Source organism: Odocoileus virginianus, unplaced genomic scaffold, assembly GCF_023699985.2.
Source record: "Odocoileus virginianus isolate 20LAN1187 ecotype Illinois unplaced genomic scaffold, Ovbor_1.2 Unplaced_Scaffold_3, whole genome shotgun sequence".
Taxonomy (NCBI): domain Eukaryota; kingdom Metazoa; phylum Chordata; class Mammalia; order Artiodactyla; family Cervidae; genus Odocoileus; species Odocoileus virginianus.
The window spans coordinates 2455134-2483028 of NW_027224265.1; the positions used below are offsets into that span (position 1 = coordinate 2455134).

The 27895-nt window shown below is 38.3% G+C and overlaps 1 protein-coding gene across 3 annotated transcripts in view; it reads left to right on the plus strand.

Annotated features, from left to right (window-relative positions):
- Positions 1-27895, plus strand: part of KCNN2 (potassium calcium-activated channel subfamily N member 2) — a 480003-nt gene that overhangs the window by 117583 nt on the left and 334525 nt on the right. For 2 of the 3 annotated variants that reach the window (XM_070462358.1, XM_070462356.1), the window contains exon 2: positions 10621-10745. The exons of the other annotated variant lie outside the window; for it this stretch is intronic. The gene's annotated coding sequence lies outside the window, so the exon portion shown is untranslated. The remainder of the gene's footprint in view (positions 1-10620; positions 10746-27895) is intronic. 3 annotated transcript variants of the gene reach the window in all.

The following is a 27895-nucleotide window of genomic DNA, read 5'->3' on the forward strand; positions in this document are numbered from 1 at the left end:
AAAGTTAAAACCAGAAGTACTTGGCAAATGAACTGTCTTTCCTGCTTGTTTCTTTTCTATGATCTTTCATCTTCTCTAATTCTGGTGATAGTTTAAGAGGGACTATGAAAGTGGATTAGCCCTTGAAAACTAAATGCAAAAACAATAGCATCTGTAGGTTTGTTGAGATTCCTCCAAGGAAATTCATCTGAAAGAACATAGATATAAGGAGCTGTTTTAGTTATTCACTGCTATATAACAAATTACTCCCCAAATTTAGCAAGTTAAACCGTAAACACTTATTATCTCAGAGTTTCCGAGGGTCAGAAATCTGGCCAGGGCTGAACCAGATGGTTCTGGCTCCAGTTCTCTCACAACATTTTAGGGAAGCTGTTGGCTAGGGCTGCAGTTCTCATCACTCAACTGGAGCTGGTGAGCCTGTGTGCACAGCCATGCCAGTGGCTGTTGGCACGCCTCAGTTCCTTGCTGCCTGTTGGCCTGAGGCTTTGGTTTCACATGTGCATTGCCACAAGGCTGATCATTTGAAAACCTGAAACTTGGTTTTCCCAAAGAGATATGAGAGAGAGGGAGGAGGAAAAAGAGACAATGCTGAAGACAGAGACCAGTTTTTATAAGAATTTGTCTATTTCCTCTGGATTATCCATTTCATTGGCATATAGTTGCTAATAGTAATCTCTTATAATACTTTGTATTATTTATGTTGTGTTGATTGTGATTTCTCTATTTTCACTTTGATTTTATTGATTTGGGCCCTCTGTCTTTGTTTTTCTTAATGAGTCTGACTAAAGGTTTATCAACTTTATTTATCTGAGAAGTTAAATAAAACAACAAGAACAGTTGAGTGGGACCAGATTTTGGTAGTAATGACCCAAGCAAGATGTCTGCTTCAAGGAGAGTTCAGCACTCCCTGATGTGTCTAGCATCTGCGTTTCTGGCTGCAGAATGAGACACAGGCCTCCTCTGCCTACGAGGAGATCCCCAAGCCCAGGCTGCTGTGAAGTCACCATTATTGCCTTTGGTCTTGGTGAACGTGAGTGTTTGTTGACTCCTGTTAAGAATCAACAGGGGCCTCCCCTGATCCCCCCAGATTCCCCAAGTCCGTGGAGATCCTGAAATTAAACCCCACTGGCAGTCAAATCCAAATATCCAGGGGCTCCTCCTCCCGATGCCAGACCCCTAGGCTGGGGAGCCTGATGTGGGACTCAGAACTCTCACTCTGGTGGGAGAGCCTCTGCAATAGAATTCATCTCCAGTTTGTCTGTCACCCACTTGGAGGGCAGGGGATTTGATTAAACCACAAGAGTACCCCCATCCTGCTGTCTCATGGTTTCCTTTTTATGTCTTTAGATATAAAAAATCTTTTCGGTATATTCCAGTCTTTTTTAATCAATGGTTGCTCAGCAGTTGGTTGTGATTTTGGTATGTGTGGGGTGAGGTGAGCTCAAGGTTATTCTGCTCTACCATCTTGAAAGCCAGCATGTAGACTTGGCTAGTCTCTGTGATAGTGATAGGTATGCTGCTTCTTTAAAAAAAAAAAAAAACACAGGAATGAGAAGAATTTTATGAAGCATCCTCTTCAGGTTGTTTGATATAGTTCAGCTCAGTTCAGTCGCTCAGTCGTGTCCGACTCTTTGTGACCCCATGAACTGCAGCATGCCAGGCCTCCCTGTCCATCACCAACTCCCTGGAGTCCACCCAAACCCATGTCCATTGTGTTGGTGATGTCATCCAACCATCTCATCCTCTGTCGTCCCCTTCTCTTCCTGCCTTCAATCTTTCCCAGCATCAGGGTCTTTTCAAATGAGTCAGCTCTTCTCATCAGGTGGCCAAAATATTGGGGTTTCAGCTTCAACATCAGTCCTTCCAGTGAACACCCATGGACTGATCCATCCATCTCCTTTAGGATGGACTGGTTGGATCTCCTTGCAGTCCAAGGGACTCTCAAGAGTCTTCTCCAACACCACAGTTCAAAAGCACCAATTTTTCGGTGCTCAGCTTTCTTCACAGTCCAACTCTCATATCCATACATGACTACTGGAAAAACCATAGCCTTGACTAGGTGGACCTTTGTTGGCAAAGTAATATCTCTGCTTTTTAATATGCTGTCTAGGTTGGTCATAACTTTTCTTCCAAGGAGCAAGCATCTTTTAATTTCATGGCTGCAATCACCATCTGCAGTGATTTTGGAGCCCAAAAAAATAAAGTCAGCTACTGTTTCCACTGTTTCCCCATCTATTTGCCATGAAGTGATGGGACCAGATGCCATGATCTTTGTTTTCTGAATGTTGAGCTTTAAGCCAACTTTTTCACTCTCCTCTTTCACTTTCATCAAGAGGCTTTTTAGTTCCTCTTCACTTTCTGCCATAAGGGTGGTGTCATCTGCATATCTGAGGTTATTGATATTTCTCCTAGCAATCTTGATTCTAGCTTGTGCTTCATCCAGCCCAGCATTTCTCATGATGTACTCTGCATATAAGTTAAATAAGTAGGGTGACAATATACAGCCTGACGTACTCCTTTTCCTATTTGGAACCAGTCTATTGTTCTGTGTCCAGTTCTAACTGTTGCTTCCTGACCTGTATACAGTTTTTTCAAGAAGCAGGTCAGATGGTCTGGTATTCCCATCTCTTGAAGAATTTTCCATAGTTTATTGTGATCCACACAGTCAAAGGCTTTGGCATAGTCAATAAAGCAGAATTAAATGTTTTTCTGGAACTCTCTTGCTTTTTTGATGATCCAGAGGATGTTGGCAATTTGATATCTGGTTCTTCTGCCTTTTCTAAAACCAGCTTGAACATCTGGATGTTCACGGTTCACATATTCGTGAAGCCTGGCTTGGAGGATTTTGAGCATTACTTTACTATCGTGTGAGATGAGTACAATTGTGCAGTAGTTTGAGCATTCTTTGGCATTGCCTTTCAAAGGGATTGGAATGAAAGCTGACCTTTACCACTCCTGTGGCCATTGTTGAGTTTTCCATATATGCTGACATATTGAGTGCAGCACTTTCACAGCATCATCTTTTAGGATTTGAAATAGTTCAACTGGAATTCCATCACCTCCACTAGCTTTGTTTGTAGTGATGCTTCCTAAGGCCCACTTGACTTCACATTCCAGGATGTCTGGCTCTAGGTGAGTGATCACACCATCGTGATTATCTGGGTCGTGAAGATCTTTTTTGTACAGTTCTTCTGTGTATTCTTGCCACCTCTTCTTAATATCTTCTGCTTCTGTTAGGTCCATACCATTTCTGTCCTTTATTGTGCCTATCTTTGCATGAAATGTTCTCTTGGTATCTCTCATTTTCTTGAAGAGATCTCTAGTCTTTCCCATTCTATTGTTTTCCTCTCTGTATTTGGATAGATCACTGAGGAAGGCTTTCTTATCTCTCCTGGCTATTCTTTGGAACTCTGCATTCAAATGGGTGTATTTTTCCTTTTCTCCTTTGCCTTTTGCTTCTCTTCTTTTCTCAGCTATTTGTAAGGCCTCCTCAGACAACCATTTTGCTGTTTTGCATTTTCTTTTTCTTGGGGATTGTCTTGCTTCCTGTCTCCTGTACAATGTCATGAACCTCCGTCCTTAGTTCATCAGGCATTCTACCAGTCTAGTCCCTTAAATCTATTTCTCACTTCCACTGTATAGTCATGAGGGATTTGATTTAGGTCATACCTGAATGGTCTAGTGGTTTTTCCCACTTTCTTCAATTTCAGTCTGAATTTGGCAATAAAGAGTTTATGATCTAAGCCATAGTCAGCTCTCAGTCTTGTTTTTGCTGACTGTATAGAACTTCTCCATCTTTGGCTGCAAAGGATATAATCAATCTGATTTCAGTGTTGACCATCTGGTGATGTCCATGTGTAGAGTCTTCTCTTGTGTTGTTGGAAGAGGGTGTTTGCTATGACCAGCACATTCTCTGCTATGACCAGGCAGAACTCTGTTAGACTTTGCCCTGCTTCATTCTGTACTCCAAGGCCAAATTTGCCTGTTACTCCAGGTATTTCTTGACTCCCTACTTTTGCATTCCAGTCATCTATAATGAAAAGGACATCTTTTTTGGGTGTTTGTTCTAGAAGGTCTTGTAGGTCTTCATAGAACCGTTCACCTTCAGCTTCTTCAGCCTTACTGGTCAGGGCATAGACTTGGATTACTGTGATATTGAACAGTTTGCCTTGGAAACGAACAGAGATCATTCTGTCGTTTTTGAGATTGCACACAAGTACTGCATTTGATGTAGCACAACCAGAGTAAGGTTTCTAGATATGTGTTATCTGAGATCAATTATCTAAGAAGAGCACAGCTGGCCCAACCATGTCCATCTGCCCATTGCACAGTCAGCCAAATGCTGAGATGCCAGTCAAGGTTTGCAGTTGAAAAAGAACTGATTGACAAAGCATTGAAGCAAGGAGACAAGAGAGTAAACCTCAGACCCATCTCTGACATATGTTTTTCTATTATTTTGGATGAATATCTAGTTCTCAAACTTCTTGGTTGGAGATTAGGTGTATACTTACTTTTTATTTTCACTGTATTTATTTATTTATTTATTTTGAAACTGCCAAATGTTTCTCTGAAGTAGTTATATGTATAGAAGTTTCAGGTGATTCACTTCCCTCCCGTATTTGATTTTTGTGAGTCTTTAGTTTTACTCATTTTGCTTTGTAGGTACTGGCATTTCCTCATAGTTTAATTTGCAGTATTTTCAATGTGTAATGGCCATTAATATATCTTCTTTTTTGAAACTTTTCATTTAATTTTCCTTTTGTTAGATTGTGTATCTTTTTATTACTGGTTTGTAAGTGCTCTTCATTTTCCCAATGATACCCTTTGTTAAACCCAAATTTTTACTTGTGATAAAGCCTGATTCATCAATGCTTTCTTTTATTATTATTGCTTTCTCCCTTCTATTTAAGAAATTTTTGTTTACCTCTAAGTTTAAAAGATACCATTCTGTGTTTTCTTCCAAAATCTTTTGGTGTTTTACCTTTTATGTTTAGGTCCCTGGTCCCTTACAAATTAATGTGTGTGTGTGTAGGGCAGGAGTAAATGTTGTTGTTGTTATTTTAATATGACTATCCATTTATTCTAGGATGTTTATTGAAAAACAGATTGAGTTACTTTAGCCTCGTATTTAACATCAAATGACCTTAGAAATATGGGTCTACTTCTGGATTCTCTATTTTTGTTATTAATACATTGATTTAGTTATTAATTTTGTCTGTTGATCTGTCTTTATTACTCTAGTTTTATAGTAACCCTAGAAATCAAGTCAGAGAAGGCAATGGCAACCCACTCTAGTATTCTTGCCTGGAAAATCCCATGGATGGTAGGCTGCAGTCCATGGGGTTGCAAAGAGTCAGACACGAGTGAGCGACTTCACTTTCACTTTTCACTTTCATGCTTTGGAGAAGGAAATGGCAACCCACTCCAGTGTTCTTGCCTGGAGAATCCCAGGGATGGGGGAGCCTGGTGGACTGCTGTCTGTGGGGTCGCACAGAGTTGGACACGACTAAAGTGACTTAGCAGCAGCAGCAGAAATCAAGTGGTGTAACTCCTTCAACTATTTTCTTTTTATTCTTATTTTATACATGCTGAGTTCATGGCTGTTTATATCCCTATATAAAATTTAGAATCATCTCTTCAGTTTCATAAAAATGATTGCAAGATTATCATGAAATTGCATTGGCTCTACAGAGAAGGAATTATGTTGCAACAATATTGACCTTGCCAATCATTAGCATTAGGTCTCTTTATTTAATTTTTCTTTAATTTTTTCCAGGAATATTTTTATAGTTCTATGTATAGAAGACTTTAATATTCTCTTTTAAACTTATTTCTAAACATTTTATGTGTTTTTACACAATTGTAAAAAATATTTTTCTAATCATATTTTCAGTTGTTAGCTGCTATCATATGAATATATAATTGATCTTTATATTAACCATGTATTTCCCAACCTTGCTAAATTAGCTTATTAATTTCTAGTAGTTTTTAAATTTTATAGGATGTTCTATGTGAACAATTATACTATCAGAATGTATTGATAATATTAGTTCTTTGTTTCTGATTGTTATGCTTATTCCTTTTTCTTATGTTATTTCAATATCTATAGCTTTCAGTACAGTGTTGAATAGAAATTTTGAAAGTGGGCATTATTACCTTGTTTTATAACTTAGGGAGAATGCATAAATACTTAGCCATTATATTTAATGTTAGCTGTAATTATTTCACAGACACTCTTAATAAGAATGAGAACTATCTTTTTCTTGGTTTGTTGAGAACACTATTGTTCATAAATGTATGCTGAATTTGTTAAAAAAAATTTCTGCATATATTGAAATGACCATTTTTTTCTCCTTTATAATATTAAGAGAATGAATTGCATTGATTTATTTTTTAAGTGTTTCCAACATTGTGGCATTTCTAGAACAAACTTTACTTGATTTGATGTATTATTGTTTTGATGTAAGTCTAGATTCAGCTGACGAATATATCTAAAACTTGATGTAAGGTTGTGAATATTATTGATTTGTGGTCTTCTTTTTAGAATACCTTTGTCACTTTTAACATCAGAATTGTGCTACCTTCATGAATAAGTTTGGATGTTTATTCTTTCCCTGTTTCAGGGATTTGTGTGAGATTAGTAGTATTCCTTCCGTAAATATTAGAGAAAATTAGTCAATAAAATAACTTTGCAAGAAGTTTTCTTCATAGAATAGTTGTAAATTTTGAATTCTTTTGATAAATATAAAAATATTCAGATTTTCAATTCATCTTTTGTCACCATTGCTAAGTTCTGGTTTTTAAAGAATTTTTCCTTTTCATCTCACTTGAATTTCTTGTATAAAATTGTTCGTATTTGTAGTATTCCCTTACTGCCCTGGTATTTCTGTGGAATCTATAGTTACAACTCCATTTTCACTCTTATTGTAGGAATTTGTGTGTGCTACTTTTTCCTCTTGATTGACTACCTAGGTGTTTATAAATTTTGTGATTTTTTTTTCAAAACATTAACTTTTAGGTTTTTAAGCTTTTTCTGTGTTTGCTTGTTTTACATTTCACTGATTTTATTGTTGTTGTTCTGATATCCTTCTGATATCAGATACTATCTTCTTCTACTTTTTTGAGTTTACTCTTCTTTTTACAAATTTTGAAGGTGGAAAATCAGGCCATTTATTTTAAACCTACCTTCTTTTCTAGTATAAAGATTAAGTCCTAGAAATATTAAGTAGCATGCCAAAGGATACGTACCCTGATAATGATAGTTAGGCCTTTAGTTCAGTTCAGTTGCTCAGTTTTGTGTGACTCTTTGCAATCCCATGGACTGCAGCATTCCAGGCTTCCCTGTCCATCACCAACTCCCAGAGTTTACTTACACTTGTGTCCATTGAGTCAGTGATGCCATCCAGCCATCTCATCCACTGTCGTCCCCTTCTCCTCTGGCCCTCAATCTTTCCCAGCATCAGGGTCTTTTCAAATGAGTCAATCTTCACATCAGGTGGCCAGAGTATTGGAGTTTCAGCTTCAGCATAGGTCCTTCCAATGAACACCCAGGACTGATCTCCTTTAGGATGGACTGGTTGGATCTCCTTGCAGTCCAAGGGACTCTCAAGAGTCTTCTCCAACACCACAGCTCAAAAGCATCAATTTTTTGGTGCTCAGCTTTCCTCACAGTCCAACTCTCACATCCATACATGACCACTGGAAAAACCATAGCTTTGACTAGACGGATCTTTGTTGGCAAAGCAGTATCTCTGCTTTTTTAATATGCTGTCTAGGTTGGTCATAACTTTTCTTCCAAGGAGCAAGCGTCTTTTAATTTCATGGCTGCAGTCACCATCTGCAATGATTTTGGAGCCCCAAAAATAAAGTCAGCCATTGTTTCCACTGTTTCCCATCTATTTGCCATGAAGTGATGGGACCAGATGCCATGATCTTATTTTTCTGAATGTTGAGCTTTAAGCCAACTTTTTCACTCTCCTCTCACCTTTATCAAGAGGCTCTTTAGTTCTTCTTTGCTTTCTTCCATAAGAGTGGTGTCATCTGCATATCTGAGGTTATTGATATTTCTCCTGACAATCTTGATTCTAGCTTGTGCTTCATCCAGCCCAGGATTTTGCATGATATACTTTGCATATAAGTTAAATAAGTTAAATGTACTCTCCATATAAGTGGAGTACATCAAGATACAGCTTTGATGTACTCCTTTTACTATTTGGAACCAGTCTGTTGTTCCATTGGAGAAGGAAATGGCAGCTCACTCCAGTATTCTTGCCTAGAGAAGCCTGTGGACAGAGGAGCCTGGTTGGCTGCTGTCTATGGGGTCGCACAGAGTTGGACACGACTGAAGTGATTTAGCATGCATGCATGTTGTTCTATGTCCAGTTCTAACTCTTGCTTCCTGACCTGCATACACATTTCTCAAGAGGCAGGTGAGGTGGTCTGGTATCCCCATCTCTTTCAGAATTTTCCACAGTTTGTTGTGATCCACACAGTCAAAGTCTTTGGCATAGTCAATAAAGCAGAAATAGATGTTTTTCTGGAACCCTCTTGCTTTTTGATGATCCAGCAGATGTTGGCAACTTGGTATCTGGTTCCCCTGCCTTTTCTAAAACCAGCTTGAACATCTGGAAGTTCATGGGTCAAGTATTGCTGAAGCCTGGCTTGAAGAATTTTGAGCATTACTTTACTAGCGTGTGAGATGAGTGCAATTGTGTGATAGTTTGAGCATTCTTTGGCTGCCTTTCTTTGGGATTGGAATTGAAAACTGACCTTTTCCAGTCCTGTGGCTGCTGCTGAGTTTTCCAAATTTGCTGGTATATTGAGTGCAGCACTTTCACAGCATCATCTTTTAGGATTTGAAATAGCTCAACTGGAATTCCATCACCTCCACTAGCTTTGTTCATAGTGATGCTTCCTAAGGCCCACTTGACTTCACATTCCAGGATGTCTGGCTCTAGGTTAGTGATCACACCATCATAACAAACAGTACAGTTCGTCTGTGTATTCTTGCCACCTCTTCTTAATATCTTCTGCTTCTGTTAGGTCCCTACCATTTCTCTCCTTTATTGATCCCATCTTTGCATGAAAATTTCGCTTGGTATCTCTAGTCTTTCCCATTCTATTGTGTTCCTCTATTTCTTTGCATTGATCACTGAGGAAGACTTTCTTATCTCTCTTTTAGGTCTTAGCCATGATCTATAGCTTTCAGTCTAGTGTTCCTTCCACTAGTTCACATTGCTCACTTCCTCATCTCTGCCCTTATATCTATAGCATTCTGAGTCCTTAGATGTTTTAGTTTGTTCTATGGATGGTGAGATGTGAAAAGCTTGTGTTTGCTGCAAAGAACTTAAGGTACAATCCCTAGCTGATAAATAAACACTAAAAATGATCAGGACTGCCCAAGAGCACTTGAAAATGCTTTGATTGGTGAGGAATTCAAAAGGGATGACTTAACTGGTAAAACCCCAAAACATTATCAGCTTTGTAACAATGTTGATAAACTCCTCGCAGTACTGGGCAATTAAAGCAACTGAGCCAGATCAAAATATAAAGATATCTATAGAAATAAAAGTTTCTGAAACTGAGTTTTTGATCTCATATTCTGCTATCATCAAGAAACAATATGCCATGATATAAAAATTATTGAGAAAAGTTTGTAACTTTAAGTATGAGTTACCCTTTAGAGTATTACTTTTTAAGTTTTATTTATTTACGGCTGCACTGGATCTTCGTTGCTATGCATGGACCATCTCCAGTTGCAGCGAGTGAGAGCTACTCTCTAGTTGCAGTATGTGGCTTTCTCATTGCAGTGGTTTCTCTTGCAGAGCGTAGGCTCTAAGTATGTGGGCTTCTGTAGTTGGGATTTGTTGGCTCGGTAGTTGCAGCTCCTGGGCTCTAGAGCACAGGCTCAATAGTTGTGGTACATGGGCTTAGTTGTACTGCAACATGTGGAATCTTCCTGGATCAGGGATCAAACCTGTGTCCCCTGCATTGACAATTCTTTGTCAGTGAGCCACCAGGGAAGACCTCTTTGGAATAATATTATAGTATGGCCCTGTGCTGTGATATTTTTATCAAAATTGCCTTGGCCACAAGGTTAAGAATGCATGCTTGTATTTAACAATATGTGCTGATGTTTTGAAAATTAGTCATAATAACTAGCTAGTGAACTTCTAGTGATTCCCTTTTGCTTAAAGATGAAGTGAGCTAAGCAATGGAAAATGCTTGCCATTTTCCTATCTCTGTTACCACCCAAATGTTATATATCTGATCCCTTTCTCCTTACCATACTAACCATAACTTTTGAGGTTTCAGATTATCCTTAAAATGACTATTTTTAGAACTGATTTTGTAATTGCAATTTTGTTGAATTTAAGGAGTTTTTGTTTTTATTTTTGTAATATATGTCTGTGCATTATTTAACAGCAGTCATTTTATCTCTCTTGTTTATAACAGAAAATTTTAACTATAAGGAACAATAAATCTACTAGTCTACTAAGACCATTTTTAGTACTTAAATGCTGCAATATAAGCCTTTATTTCAACTTTTGGAAAGGTTGGTGGTTGATGATGAATAAATATGGCTCTTAGTTCTCATGAGCATCTTGTACTATTTTCTAGGTGATTCAGGATGCTGGAGTTAAAAGCGGGGAAAAGGAAAGGGGAAAACATGAAAGAGTGGAGAATGCCCAGGACTAGGAGTAAGCAAGAGTGAAGTTCAAGGCCTGATCTAACATCATCTACATGTATGTGCCCTAGTGCAAGCTTTTTAACCTTTCTTGGTCTAAATCTCCTCTTCCAGAGATGTTAAGAATGATTTTTAGATGTAGGACTCTATCCATCCTTATCATGTGAGTATTATTTTAGACCATATGGCAATCTTAAAAAATAAGACAGTGATTGATTCAGCAGGGAAATGGGACTTGCATCTTATCCGTCAGCAAAAGTTGGATGATTACTCAAAATTCAAGGAATTTGACTAATGACAAGGAGGGAGCCAAAGTCAAAGAATCATGCTAAGAGGTGCTCATCAGCTGATTTGGGTAAAACATTTGGTGTGACCTGGTTGAAGACAGTTGTGTTGGGAGCAGGCTGAAATATAATGGTGACTACATTAAGGAGACAGTTGAATATTTCTTTGTAGTAATAGTTGAGATGAACTCTGTAGCTGAGGCCAAAGCCTTTAGAGCAGAATGAGAGCAGCCTGATTTATATTGTTCATTTCTCTATATTTTTCATGTTATTGATTATTTAATTTCTAGCAAATTTAAATGTCAGTTTCCTTCCTCTTTCTTTGACTAAGGAATTGTGGAATGTCTGCAATCTTAGACACCATCTGTTAGTGGAAAATTATAATTTAGTCCTATGGCCAAATACACTAAACAAGCACATGTTTATAAGTGGTTTTTTGCCTCACAATTTGGTGTCATCAGATAGTCCTGGAAACTTGGCTACAATATGGCAACCCCCCAATAATCCCAGATGACAATGTGCTGGGTTGTATTTGATAGTACTTAGAAAAGTGCATTCTCAAATTAACCAATCAGAAATTGGAATAAAGAGCTGAGCAAAGGGTAAAAACAGACACTGAGAGAGGAAAATGAAGTGCAGTTTTGTGGTCAATATGAAAGACTGAGCTGATAAAAGAAATTTCACTCATACTGGATAAAGTAAAAAAAAAAAAAAAATCAATAATCTGAATTTAAAAGCAAAGAAGGGAAGATCCCAGATAAAAAAATTAATGCATAGCCAGGGAAATGCTTGTGCGCTAAAGTTGAAAGTCAACAAAAGATAACCAATGTCAGCCTTAAGATTTACTATAAAACTTAATTTTGAAAGCATAAATGAAATGCACAATTTATTTAGAAATTATAAAAATTCACTTGATAGGAAATAAACTATCAAGCACTATAACATTTGGAACCATTGGCTTCCTCCCTCCCCTATTAAGACACCAGGCTCAGATGGTGTTACAGGATATATTAAATAATCCTTCAAGGCTTATTATTTTTATTTAAGGGCAAGTTATTTTTATTTCTTACAAGCTGTCTCAGAGAAAGAAGCTAAACCACCTATCCAGTTATTAAGCTCTTAAAACAGTAATAATAAACTTGATAGAAAAGAGTAATAAAATCACAAGAATCTCCATATGAATGTTGATACAGAAGTTCATGTGATACACCCAACATTAAAAAATGTTTAAAATTAGATATATTACCATCAATTGGGGTTTGTCTCAGGAAGGCAGAAATGTTTAACATAAGAAAAATCTAATATGGTGAGTTGTTAATATTCATGTTTATTAATTTGGTGCTGTATGCCTTATGAGGCATTCTCGGTGAGAGTGTGTGTGTTATTATTAGTTGTCTTTAGTAAATAATAAGCACATCACCTCTCCTAACCACTTCATTCCAAGCCTTACTTTGTTTTAACGCAATAAAAGCCAAACGGACAAATATACAAGAGTAGTCTGACACTAGGTGAGGGTTGGAAAATAATGAATTCAATCTTTTTATATACAGGAGAGAGACAGCCACCTCCTTCCCTCATGAAAGAGAAGACATACATTTTTATTTATTTGAGATGGGATAGAAAGTATCCTGGATTCTCAGTCTAACATTTAGAAATGTATATACATCTTTCCAAGGGCCTGATAAATGGCTGCTGGCTGGGCTTTAAGACCTAGAGATGTGCTCAAAGTCTGGCATTTATATTATTTGCAGTGTAAATACCTAGGGAAGTAGGGCTTCAGTCTTCTTGGCACCTTAGGGGTTTAACCTAGAGACCTAGTCTTAATTCTTTTAGATCAGAGCAATTAACTAGGCAAATGGCCACAGACCTATTTCTTGCAGCATGTTTCTACAGACAGTGAAGGCAAACACTATCTTTATACCATACATTCCTGTGTCACAGGATGCTAGGACGTTCATAATAAGCCAGTATAAAAGTTTTGTTCTAAGTCTTAATAGAAAAGGTAAGAATGATAAAAATATACAAAGATTAGAAAGTACAATCCTGGGGTCGACTGCAGTCTAAAGAGTGTGTACACAGGGCACTCAAGGTGTCACACGAGTAAGTTGTTAATGCTGATAAACATGCATCGAGTTTACTGAATGTGTGTATAAAGTGTACTGATCTATATATGAAACCAGACAGAACCCCTGCTCTCTAACAGATTGAAACTGAATTCACACAATAAAACTGTATTCATCATTGTAAAATAAATAGTAACTAGGAGTTACCCTTATGAAACTATAGAAGTTCATCATATGAAAAAATGAAGTATTTAACTGGAAAAAAGAAGACGATGAAGAAGAGGGGGGTATGGATATAACCTGCTCATGAAAGTCAGACTCAGTATTGTGAAATCTCTATTCTCCCAAATCCTTGAGCTCACTTCATTTCTAACTCAAATCCTCAAGGAGTTTCTGAGGAATCAAAAAAACTGATTCCAAAAGTCATATGAAAAAGTGAAGGTATAAGGAAGTGAGGAAAATTTTGAAGAATAAAGAGAAATGTATTCTATTAAAAGAGAAATTTACTCTACAAATATGTGTGATTTTATTCTTAAATATTTCTTAAATAACTTTATTGAGATATAATTCACATGCTATACCAGTCACTCCTTTAATGTGTAAAATTTAGTGTTTTTTTAGTATATCCACAGCATTCTGCATCCATCGCACAGTATTTCATCCCCTCTAAAAGAAACCCGTATCCATTAGCAACCACTCCACATTCCTACCCTTTGCCCACTACTCCTGCTCGAGGCAACCACCAGTGTAGTTTCAGTCTGTATGGATTTGTCTGTTCTGGGTGTTCCATCTAAATGGAATCAGACAATATGAGACCTCTCATAACTGGCTTCTTTCACTTAGCATGTTTTCAAGTTTCATCTATGTTGTAGCTGGTGTCAATATCATATTCCTTTTTATAGCTGAATAACATTTCATGATATGAATATAGCTCATTTTATTTATCCGTTCATCTGTTGAGGATCACTTTTTGGTTTGTGTGAATGATACTGCTATGAACTTTCATGTACAAGTTTTGTATAAACATGTTTTCATTTCTCTTGAGTTGATACCTGAGAGTGGAATGGGCATTCTGTTAACCACTTGAAGAACTGCTAAATTGTTTTCCAATGTGACTGCATCATTTTACAGACGAGGATGCCAACATGTGAGCTGTCTTTCTATTTATTTAGAAATTCTTCAATTTCTTTTAATAGTATTTTATAGTTTTACTGTATGTTTTGCAATTCTTTTGTAGAATGCACATCTAAGTATTTTTTTTTCTTTGCCATTATCAATGAAATTTTCTTTATTTTTGTGTTACTGGTGGTGTATAAAACTTCAATGGGTTTTTGTAATTTATTTACCCTAGGATTTGCTGAATTTCTTAGTTTTAATATTTCAGTTGCTTCCTGAGGATTTTCTATGTATAAGATCATGTTATCTATGAATAGTTTCATCTGTCCCTTTCATTCTACATCTTTTATATCTTTTTGCTGGTTGTTTACTGTAATTAAAACCTCTAGTACAATGTAGAACCGAAGTGATGAGAACAAACATCCTTATCTTGTTCTTGATGTTAAGGGAAAGCAATCATTCATTTTTTTCACCATTAAATATGATATTGTTGTCATTCAGTTGCTGAGTTGTGTCCGACTCTTTGCAACCCCATGGACTGCAGCACGCCAGGCTTCCCTGTCCATCATCAACTCCTGGAGCTTGCTCAAACTCATGTCCATCAAGTCGCAGTCAGTGATGCCATCTAACCATCTCATCCTCTGTCGTCCCCTTCTCCTCCTGCCTTCATTCTTGCTCCTGCCTCTAGTCTTGTCCAGCATCAGGGTCTTTTTTAATGAGTCAGTTCTTCACATCAGGTGGTCAAAGTACTGGAGCTTCAGCTTCAGCATCAGTCCTTCCAGTGAATATTCAGGATTGATTTCCTTTAGAATTGACTGGTTTGATCTTCTTGCAATCCAGGGGACTCTCAAGAGTCTTCTCTAGCACAAAATATGATATTACCTGAAGGTTTTTTGTAGATACTTTAGTCAGCTTAAGTAAATACTTAGCTACTCCTAGTTGGTTGGGCACTTCTATTATGAGTAGTATTGGATTTTTCAAAGTACTTTTTATGTCTCTGTTGTGATGATTATACAATTTTCCCTGCTATTCTATTAATATGGTGATTATATCAATTGATTTTCAGATGTTAAACCAGTCTTCCTGGTGTAATTCCCCCTTAGTATCTAACACTTTTTCTATGTTGTGGAATTCACTTCAATTTTGTTTAGGATCTTTGTTCTGTATTCATGAGTGGCATTATTTTACAGTTTTCATTTCTTGTCATATCTTTTGTAGCAGGGCAGTTGCTCAGTCACGAAGTGCTGTCCAACTCTTTGTGACCCCATGTACTACAGCACACACCAGTCTTCTCTGTCCTTCACTGTCTCCCAGAGTTTGCCCAAATTCATGTCCATTGAGTCAGTGATGTTATCCAGCAGGGCAGTACTAGCATCATAAAATGAGCTGGGAAATGTCCCTTCCTCTTCTACTTTTTGAATGAATTTGTAAAGGATTGGCATTCATTCTTTTTTGAAAACTGAGTGGAATTCACTGGTGGGCCAGCTGGGACCTGGACTTTGTGGGAAGTTTGTAAATGATTGATTCAATCTTTGTATTCATGATTTGCCTACTAAGATTGTCTGTTTCTTCTTGAGTCAGTTTTGGTAGTTTTGTGTCTCTCTAGGAATTTGTCAGTTTCATCTAAGTTATCTAACTTGTTAGCATACAGTTGCCATGGCACCCTCTTCTAATCCTTTCTATTGCTCTTCTTTAACCAGCAGGATGTTAGTGTGTTTAACTTCCAGATATTTGTCAATTTCCCAAATTTCCTTCAGTTACTGATTTCTAATTGAACTCCTTTGTGGGCTGAAAACATGCATTCTGTTATTTCAGTTGTTTTAAATGTGTTTTGATTTGTTTTGTGGCTTAGCACTTTGTCTACTCTGGAGAATGTTCTGTGTGCTTGAGAAGAAGGTATACTCTACTGTTCAGTGGAGTTTTTCTAGAGAGATTTGTTCTAGTTGGTTTGTAGAATTATTCAGGTCTTCTGTTTCCCGTTAATCTTCTGCCAGTTTGTTCTACCCATTATTGGGGTACTAAAGTCTCCAGCTATCATTGTTGAATTGCCTATTTTCCCCTACAATTCTGTTGGTTTTGCTTCTTTTCACTTTGCGTCTCTCAGTGTGGAATTTTCCTCCTATGAGCGAGTGGAGGCACAGGTGATCAGGGCCCAGTATTCTCAGATGATAGCACTGCAGGTAAGTCTCCTGCACTGTACATTGTAACTGGGTGGGGGAATACAGACCCAGTCCTTTTGGATTTGCCTGGAGTAGCACTTTTGCAACATGGGGCATGCAGGAAGGGGAGATGAGAAATGCAGAAGCCTCCTTTTCCCATAGTGAAACCATGATTTCAAAGTGGGAGCTGGAGGAAGAGGGGGTGCCTGCGTTGGCTGCACAAACCTGGGGTAGACTTTCCCAGGAGCTGGGGAAATGGGTGTAATGGACTGGGTTATGGGTCAGATGCCACAGACTCTCACTCTCCCTACTGAGACTTAGTAGATTTTCTTGAATGAATATTCATCCATTTGTTACATGCACTTCGGGCAATTTCCAGAGAATATGAATGATTAATGATTTTTTTAAAAAATTTGCACATGTTAAATTGTTTTTATTGGGATAGAGTCTGCCAGTCCTCACTCCTTCCTTCCCAAAGTCCACTCCCCTCTTTTTGAAGATTCTGAAATGTAATTATATATATATATATATATATATATATATATATATATATATATATATCTTCCTTATATTCCCTCCCCACTTTTGGTTTATTTAATTATTTTATAAGGATCATTTCATTATTAATAACATGAAATGAAATTGTAGAAGGTTTATTCAATAACTTGTTTCTTATCTGTGGAATCTGTATATCTGCCATTTGTTAGCTAATTCATGAACACCGTTGCTTGTGCGGTGACTTCTTGTTTTTCAGTCACTCAGTCGCGTCTGACTCTTTGTGACCCCATAGTCTGTAGCCCGCCAGGCTCCTCTGTCAGTGACTTGTTACATGGCATTAAATTTCAGGCCAAACCTGACATCGGTCTCTGCTTCTTACCTGGATTCAAGACTGGATTTAAGGTATTACCCCTACTGTAAGCATAGTATACAGCTTTATAATTGTAACAGCTTACTGATTATATTTCCTCCTAGTAGCCATGGCCCCTGTAGTCCTGGTATAATTCAAATTAAGGTAGAAATCATTGCATGACAAAATTTGTTTCATTGGACACAGGCTTTGTCCATATTGTGAGAGTCAAGCAACAGCCTAGATAATTGTGCTTCAGAGAAAGAGTATTCTTAAATATTTTATAAACCCCCAAATTAAAACAATTTTCTAGATCTTTCCCATCAAGTGCAGTCATTTTGTAATATAGTACTTTACCCATATTCGTATACTGGTAGCAGATATGGTAAGAAGTTTAGAAAAGTTACCAAGTGAAATAGCATTAATGGAGCTCCCTTTCCTTTTTATTCTGAGAGATGTAGCAGATCTTGTCATTGTGCATTCCCAGTGTTTTATGATACTCAGTTTCCATCCAAAAAATCTGAAGAATCCTTATTTTATATATCTTGTTTGATATTAAAATCATAAATATCAGATATTATGTATCAAATGAGAAAGAGATATTTATTACCTCCAACTGGGTTCAAACTCTGGAAGCTTCCTTGTTTGACAGAGGAATTCCAACTTAATAGCAAAGGAAAGCCATTCTGTTTTAACCCCACCATGCAAGGCTGTTTTGCTGGGTGGAAGATGCTCTGGACAGTGAAGGAAGGAGGGAAGAGACTTTTAAGTTTTTTGGCTCTTTGGATTTAATGTCTACCATGAATTTGAGTAAACTCTGGGGATAGTGGAGGAGCCTGGCATGCTACAGTCCATGGGGTCACAACGAATCGGACATGACTTGACGACAGAACAATAGCAACAAATCTATTTTAGTATTAAGACCTCTTTTGTTTAATATTGGAAGAAAATTCTTACAATGTGATGAAACTTACCACCTAAAGCCTTGAGCCTTCTGTGATAAGATATGAGTTTCTAACATCCTAATGTTCCTCTTCCCCTAAATTTCTCATTTTGCAAGTTAAAGCCCAGGAAAATGGAATTATCCTGTCCAAAATTATACAGGTTTCTTGTCACCAAGTCTAGTAATTTTTTGTGCTCATGGTGCTGCCTCTAAAAGAGGTAACTTCTCAGGGTGTAAAGACAGTTCTTAGTGTCCAGCAGTTCTTTTTCTCCCCCTGGGTTTCCTAGACAACTTTGCCAAGTGAGTAGAAGTGAAAATGCGGTTGACAGTTCTTCATGTTCTCTCTCACAGTGTACATTTTTTGAAATGGCAGTGTCATCTGATATTGGAGCCTCCAAAACCCTGAGTGCCTTCATGGAACACACTGTGGGCTTACCAGTTTTAGACAGGAAGAAGGAGAAAGACGTATATATTGTTGTGTTAGTCCCCTGAGATTTTGAGGTCAATGTGTTACCATAGCATAACCTGCTATTTCCTTATTAGTGTAAATCCCAAAACTTTGTAGGCATCGCCTCAAGCCAGTGTTGCATAAAAGACTCAGTTTGAAAGCATTGTGCTGAGTTCTTTGAGAATGAGGAGAACTGAGAGGGATATAGCCTCTGGCCAGCCGGCTGAGGAATAGTAGGAAGAAGTAAGCCAAAAGGAAGGCAAAAGAAGGGAAGGATTCTACAGTTTCTGTCAAAGAGTTCAGTAGGCCATGCCTGTCTATTAGTGAAACACTGTGTATAGGTAAAACTGACTGAGTTTTGGTTGTTGTGTGTGTAACACAAAGAGCCAGTAGGACATGCACTTAAATGTAAGGTTTTTCTCTTAAAAAAAAAAAAAAAAAAAAAAAAAAGTATATATATATATATTTAAACATATTTGAGAATAGTCTGGTTAAAATCACACAATATGGGAAATATTGGCTAAATGACTTTGCAGTGGCTCCTCATGACACCGAAGTATTTACCAGTAATCTGATTTCTTTCTACACTGCACAGTCCTTTTTATGTTACATTGACTTCATTTTGTATTTTTTTGGATCATTCCCATGCTGCTTAGAGTGCACTGGGTTGTGGCCTAATTGCCTAATTATTATGCAGTATTAAATAATCTATAAAAATGAGTAGAAATGTGAATTAAAAGGAATGAGCCTTGGTCACTGTAGGTGGTATAGGAGAATAAAATGGTAGAATCATCACAACTGTAAATGGAACATTAAGCAGAATGTATCCCTAGACTAAAGATCTTTCAGAAGATTTTTGGGGAAAGAAATCTCCCCTAAACACACTTATGGTGACTTATTTAAATCTTAATGAAATGAAGAATAAATATAACTCACTTAAGGATAGTCTCTATTTTAAAAATAGTATTTCTTTCTCAATATTTTATTTCTAATTTAAAATGTTCAGATCCAAGCTGCTCTAAGAGTATATAGCATTAGAAACCACAACTGATACTTACAGCCTTTAAAAAAAAATTACCTAAGTCAGTCCTTTCCAAAGACATCTGCTTCCTACTATAATTAGATAGGGGAGGGTGTGAAAAAGACAGATTTATCCTTTTATTTTTCAAAATTACAATTGTTAATGTGCTAGATAATGCTAAATTTTCAATTTCCTACTGTGACTGATCTTTAGTTTCATTCAAGGAAAGACCTCAAACTCAAAGTTCATAGAAATTGCTAATTAGCTGGGTTTGTTTTCTTCTCCTATTGTCTTTTTTTTTTTTTTTAAACAAAGTAGACAACCCTGAAAGACTACTTAAATTCAATCTTAAACAAGAAAAAACTTGATGTATTTGCTAACCAGCCCAACCAAGATACTTATTTCTGTGACTTCATGTGTGGGCTTCAAATACATGAACTTCCGTATCTACAGCTCTTAAGACTTTGCCCTGTCTTCTAGTATTAGTTCTAATCTCCATCCCTTCACTGACTGTTTCCATTTGAATTTTTAAGATATACCTTATTTCAATGTGTCTAAATTTTAGTTTTTTTTCCTTCAGAAGTAGGTCTTAAATTCATCATTTCTGTCTGCAACACCAAATTTCTTCACTAGCACAGGCCTGGATTCTTCAAATCCCCTCTCTACCTCTCTTTCCTTCCTTTCCACCCCATGTTTTCTTCACGACCACGTGGTCCTGTGACTTTCCCTGAAGTAGCTTCTTTCCTTTACCACCCTCACCATCCTCGCCCTTCCAGACCCTCCCAGCACCACCTCCGGGGCTCCTGGGCTGTCCCCCCACCTCCCCTCCTGAGCCCAGCCTGTCCCCCGCATGAGCAGAGCAGCCCTGCCCGCCCTTCTTCGCCATAGTTTCCACCACTGCAACGCTCCTGCATCTTATTTGCCCACAGAGCAGAGTGAGGAGGTCACGGACTCAAGAATTTACATAGGACTGGAGTCTGTCACCTTCCGTCATTCCTTAACCAGAAGTCTCCATTCCAGCCAAGCCAAATCTGCTGACTAGCCAGCAAAAATCAGAGTTCCTCTTTCTGATTTTGAATCGTTTTGTCCATATTTCTCACTTAGAATGTCACACCCATGCCCATTCAGATCCAGGATGTATTTATCACATCCCTCTCTATTTTTAGACTTTTTGCTTTACTGGGCACATAGTTAGTGGGCATCTACAGTGGATCCTATAGCTGTTCTTGATGGGAGCTGAGGCAAGGTACAGCTGTCTTTGTACCTTGCTGTCTTGTAACTGGTCCCTGCTTTGTACTGAGACAGAGAAAACACTGGACTATGAGGAGATCTCTCATAACAACTGTTCTCTGAACTTACAGAGTTCATGTTCTTCACTTTCTTACCGCCTCATGGTGTCAGTAGAAAAAATTGCTATCGGGGCATTTTTTCCTGATGAATAAACTGCCTTGGACAAGGTTTTTCTTTCCTAGGACTTGGTCTCCTCATGTGTAAAAGGAAGAACTGAAAATCACTTAATACAGTTACATGATTTTGGCCATTGCACATATGCTTTCTATGACCATGAATTGTCAGCCAACTTTCTATATCCATACCTAATGTATTGCACTCTCTTTACAGAAAGATCTATGAATTCTCAGTTGATGTATGTTACTTGATTTTCAACATCTTAAGCCTTTTAATTTAGATGGTGTTTGGAAACATTATTGTCTACCCTCCCACCCTCAACTTTTTAAAAAATCATTGTAAGAGTTTTTCCTTGTCATTGAAAGAAAGGCAAACAGGAACATTCCTAATACACTGTCTCTCTGTTAGGATGACTTTCAGAAAATTAAGTCTTCTTATATTTATCTCTTGAGGACAGTTTAGGAAAGAAAACATTAGGCTCTTTTCTTAAGTGATATTCATCTTTCCTGTGTTACCCAACACACTGGTTACCCAGCCCCAACATTTACATGCTGAGAGGCATGTTAGAACAAAATGAAGATGTCTTATCTCAAGGAATCAAAGTGATATCAAATTCAGTTGTTTAATTAAAAGCCCCCATCTCAGTCAGAAGTATTTTAAAGATGTATGAAACCAAGAAGAGGCAATGCCTGTCAGAACTAAATTCGACAATGGGGATTTAGGTAGTGGGCTGGAACTAGCACTGAATTCCAGATCTTTTATACCACTTATTGAGTCTGCACAGATTAACATTACTAACACCACATCATGGACTCAGAGTTAAAAACAAAAGTCAGAGGAATTCACAAGTTGTTAACAGGATAAAACACACACTCCTCTCCATCTATGAAGAAAGTCAAACACAGATACAAATCATTGCTGCTACAGATTCAAGGTTTCTTACTTACTTCATCTGGGTCCTCAAATCATACAGAAAATATACAGGGATCAACTGTCTCCCAGTTGTTGGGATAAACAATCTCTTCCTTAAATTTTACTGTTTTCACTCTCAGTAGAAGGTTTTACCTTTAATTTCATAGAAAATAAAGGAGATGAAATGTAATTCCTTAAAATTCCAACTTTTCATCCATTAAGTGCTAACTTCTTTCAATATACAAGGATGATGTCAAAGGTCAGATCTACTATACGGTTCCAATGTGTATTGATCAGCCTGTCCATCTTTCTAGAACAGTAGATCTCAACACTGGCTACCCATAGGAATGACCTGGCATCTTTTACAAAACTGAATTGAACCCAGGTCCCCAGCATTGAGAGTTCAGAGTCTTAGCCACTGAACTACCAGAGAAGTCCCTCAGAACTTTTTGATTTTGTAAATTACATGAATGTTCTCAAGTTATGGGATTATAGCAGTTTTTTTAAAGTCTTGTGCTCTAACAATGTAGATAATATAATTTATTAATGATGGGAGACAAGTGGGTAAGTATCAAAAAGTAGCATAAGCCTAATAACTGCCTTTGAAGCATTCCTGAGAGTAAAAGGATATTCCTTTGAATTAGGTGCTAAGGGATAGGAGGAAGGAGAGAACGTTATTAACAAATTTTAGACTAGGAAACAAATGGAAACTTTTAGTGTTTGGTTCTTCTAGTTCTCAAGGCAATTAGAAATTCCTGTGTCTCACCCACCTCACCTCACTTTCCAGTATGTTTCATCCCACATCACTGTTTATAAAACTCAGGTTGTGCTACTTCAGTGGTCCTTCCCCACCCATTCATATTTCTTGATGTTGGAAGATGCATTGTGGGGTTTATTGTAGCTTTTGTCCATTAGTTAGTTTCTGTTTCATTTATTCTATTGGATTTTTCTTTAGGGGTAATTCAGGAAAATTTAAAATCTGTTCTGCAACCCCCATCTTCTAACCAGAGTGCTCCTGAAAGCACATCACCCTCTTCTATTGTTTCTTCTTTTTATTTTTTTCTTATGTGTCATGTCCTCCAATAAGTTTGCCAAGAAAGAACTTAGGGGAAGTTTGCTTTGGTTTTGTGTTTTTAAATTTGAATTCCTGAAATGTCTTTATCCTTGCATTTAGATGACAGTTTGTCTAAGGAGAGAATTCTGGTTAAAAATCCATTTCCTCCAAGATGTTGGAAGCATGTCTTCATTTCCGTTTAGCTCCCAGCATTGTTGGTGGCTCAGTGGTAAAGGCCCCCTCTCCCAAGCAGGAGACACAAGTTCCATCTCTCTGTTGGGAAGATCCCCTGGAGGAGAAAACGGCAACCCGCTCCAGTATTCTTGCCTGGGAAATCCTGCGGACAGAGAAGCCTGGCGGACTGTAGTCCATGGGGTTGCAAGAGAGTTGGACGGGATTTAGTGACTCAACAACAACAATAAACTGTTGTTGAGAAGTCTGTTGTTATGATCTTCCATCAGCCTTGGTCATCTGTCTGCTTATCACTGATGGTCTTACTGTTCACCAGGAGTGTCAAGGATTTCCTTTGTCTCTGGTGTTCTGAAATTTCATCGTGTTGTGTCTCACTCAGCATAAGACTTTCTTCATTCATCTGGCTAGGGATTTGATAGCTCTTCCATTTCACTCCGGGAAATTTCCAAGTATTATTTCATTTGAATTTTCCTCCTTTCAATTCTCTGTTATTTTCCCTCAGACACCTCATCAGGTGATGACTTTCTTAATCCATCTTCTAATTCTGATTCTTCCCTTAAATTTTTCATAATTATTTTGGTTTTTTTCTGTCCTATAAATTTTTCTTATTTTCCAATACTTCTTTTGATTTTTAAATTTTTATTAAAGTATAGCTGGTGTTCTTTTAATTTTAAATGTTTTTCCATCATATATTTAGTTTCTAGGAACTATTATTTTCATACCTATGTCTTTTTTTCTTAATAGCATACTATTTTATCTTAATGGGTATGCTAAGATTAAATATAAATACAAAACAGAGATGGGACTTGAGTATTCCCTGACCAGATGATACTATTTAAGTCATGTAAGCAAAACTAAATCTAGCTCGTTTCACGAACATAAGTGAAACTTAAGCTATTTCTTGTAAATGCCTCTGATAGTCATAAAAGAAACTTAAGTCACCTTTTAAAGTTGGCACCTTCTCACCAAATTCCCTGCTGTCTGGAGATACCCATTGTAATACCCAAAAGTCCTCATTTTCACATTATAAGTCATTCTGTGGCATCATCCCACTGAGCTTTATATCAGTTTTTAATTTGAAAGTTCTGAGTTCATGAGCTGTTCTTACACGCACAATGAACACTTTAAATGCTATTCATTGCTTTGGAGGCTTGCATTTTGCTATTTCTGGGTCTTTGATAGGTATAAGTATTTTTCTTTTCTTGCCAAGTATACTAATTAAGAGTAGTTTTGGAGTCTTCTCTTGTAGCTTAGGGTCTTTGTTTCTTTGAAATGTTGTTTCTACCATGCTATTTAACTTTTGTCTGTCTTGGTGGTGTTGGTATGAGACATTTTATTTCAGCGTCTTTGGGCATTTCATATTTGTTCTTACTTGAGCACAAGGTACTAGGCATCCCACTGGAGGTTTGGTTGGTTGCTGAGCCACGCAGCAGCATAACGATGTGCAATCATACCCCCCTATGTTTCATGAGTCAGGACGTTTCTCTACAGAGAAGTTCTTGCTCTCCTCCCAGGGAACTAAGACTGCCATCGACGTTTCTCAGAGCCAAGGAGGAAAGGAGGGTGAGACTCTTACCAGGTACGTGTACACTTGTACTTAATCCCCCTGTTTTCAGCATGACAGCCTCTCCTTGTGAAAATCACTGCTGTATGCTGAGGTCAGAGTCCCTCTTTGTCAGTCGTTCCAGACTTCAGTCTTAGGACAGAATAGGAGAGGTGAAATGGTGCCCTAACTTGCTTCTTGGACAGACACCATCTACCTTTGAGATCCTTTGTTCCTCCCTTTCCTTAGCCCTTTAATGTTCTTGCAGTGTGTGGCTTGGCTTCTTTTTATCTTCTGCCACTGCCTACATTTTTTGGGCTTCCTTGGTAGCTCAGGTAGTATAGAATCTGCCGTCAATGTGGGAGACCCCTGTTCAATTCCTGGGTCCAGAAGATCCCCTGGAGAAGGGCATGGCAACCCACTCCAGTATCCTTGCCTGGAGAATCCCCATGGACAGAGGAGCCTGTGGGCTACAGTCCATGGGGTCACAAAAAGTCAGACAGGACTGAGTGACTTTGACTTCTTCACACTGTCCACATTCAGCTTGCAGCTTTCTCTAACCAGTTCACTCTTTTTCTTTTTCTTTTCAGTTTGGTATCAAATGTTATTTTTTTTTATTTATTTTTATTAGTTGGAGGCTAATTACTTTACAACATTGCAGTGGTTTTTGCCATACATTGAAATGAATTAGCCATGGATTTACATGTATTCCCCATCCTGGTCCCCCCTCCCACCTCCCTCTCCACCCGATCCCTCTGGGTCTTCCCAGTGCACCAGGCCCGAGCATTTGTCTTATGCATCCAACCTGGGCTGGTGATCTGTTTCACCCTAGATAATATACATGCTTCGATGCTGTTCTCTTGAAACATCCCACCCTTGCCTTCTCCCGCAAAGTCCAAAAGTCTGTTCTATACATCTGAGTCTCTTTTTCTGTTTTGCATATAGGGTTATCGTTACCATCTTTCCAAATTCCATATATATGTGTTAGTATACTGCAATGGTCTTTATCTTTCTGGCTTACTTCACTCTGTATAATGGGCTCCAGTTACACCCATCTCATTAGAACTGATTCAAATGAATTCTTTTTAATGGCTGAGTAATATTCCATGGTGTATATGTACCACAGCTTCCTCATCCACTCGTCTGCTGATGGGCATCTAGGTTGCTTCCATGTCCTGGCTATTATAAACAGTGCTGCAATGAACATTGGGGTACACGTGTCGCTTTCAGATCTGTAACCAGTTCACTCTTAAGGCTCTGCTTTCTGGCTTGCTAATAGTTCTTGGCATTTCTCACTTGCTTCATGTTTTTACCAACACTCTGACTTGGTAGAATTTGGGCTTTTTACTTGTTTGCTGTCTTTTTAGTTGGACATCGGGAGACATTGGAAGGGGACATTTGCCATGTGTATGACCACCCTCTGTGATAGTTTTTATTATTCCTATGATATACATGGAATAATAAAGGTACAGTAACTTGCTTGCTGCTGCTGCTAAGTCGCTTCAGTCATGTCCAACTGTGCGACCCCATAGACGGCAGCCCACCAGGCTCCGCCGTCCCTGGGACTCTCCAGGCAAGAACACTGGAGTGGGGTTGCCATTTCCTTCTCCAATGTGTGAAAGTGAAAAGTGAAAGTGAAGTCGCTCAGTCGTGTCTGACTCTTAGTGACCCCATGGACCACAGCCTACCAGGTTCCTCCATCCATGAGATTTTCCAGGTAAGAGTACTGGAGTGGGGTGCCATTGCCTTCTCCAGTAACTTGCTTAATAGAGTATAAATAATAACCTGTGCTATATGGATTGAACCCAGATTTGAAAGCTCTTATTCTCTGCATGAACAGATTCACAAAAAATAGTTCAAATTGGTAACTTTAAATAAGACAGCAAATTCCAACAATACTAACATTTACTGAATATTTCCATGCAGCACCTAGTTCCTCACACTCCTGTGAGTGAGGTCTGTTTCTGTCCCCGTTTACAGATGAGAAAACTGAGTTGTCGAAAGGTCACCTGGAAAGTAAGAGAAAACCTTAAATAGTGTCAGTACCCTTAACCAGGAGTCTGCCAACATTTTTTATAAAGGCAGAGTAAATATTTTCAGTTTTGTTTACTGTATGGTCTCTATTGCAATTACTCAACTCTGCTATTGTCACAAGAAAACAGCTCTAGGAAAACGTGTAAAGAATGAGGGTGGTTGTGTTCCAGTAGAGCGGTTTACATAGATAGGTGGTGGCCTGAATTTGGCCTGTGGGCAGTAGTCTGTTCATCCTTGCCTTATATCAGTGGCCCCCAACCTTTTTGGCAGCAGGGACCAGTTTCATGGAAGACAGTTTTTCCATGGATCTGGCAGTGGGGGATGGTTTCGGGATGATTCAAGCACATTACATTTACTGTGCACTTTATTTCTATTATTACATCAGCTCCACCTCAGATCATCAGGCGTTAGATCCTGGAGGTTGGGGATCCCTGCCTTAGATAATTTTTTAAAAAGTAGAAATAATGAACACATTGTAATGAAACTAAGTTCTGCTGCAGCCAGAGATATTATTATACTCTTGCTATTAGGCAGAGAATCAAAAAATGCATGGTCATTTCAAAGCCTCTGATGACTTGGTCAGATACTAGAACTTGACTGAAAGGAACGAGGGTGACAGAAGTGAGGGCTAGTACTAGTAGCCATGATGCTTGAGGAAGAGATGAGGGATTCCCCACCGGTGGCGCAGTGGTGAAGAATCCGCTGGCAACGCAGTAACTGTGGAGACACGAATTCAGTCCCTGAGTTGCAAGATGCCCTGGAGAAGGAGATGGCAACCCGCTCCAGTATTCTTGTCTGGAGAACTCCATGGACAGAGGAGCCTGGCGGGCTGCAGTCCTTGGTGTCGCGAAGAGTCGGACACGACTGTGCTCGTGGCTCTGCTCCTCTGGGGTGTCCATGGCTCTCACGCACCTCAGATGCTTACTTTCAAGGATGAATCATAAAAACGGACTAATGGCACCAAAATCACCAGTTGTCATTGGCATGAGGTGAAGATCCACCTGAGAGCTTTGCGGTCCTCTAACACTCAAAAACAAACACAGAAACACACACACAAAGTTTATCTGGAAAAATTAAGAGCAACGTCAATGGTAATCAAAAGGAGTTGGTAAAATCATCAGCGACTTATAGGCTATAGCCTTGTGACTTTGGTAACAAGCAACAGGTGGCATCATCATTTCCGAA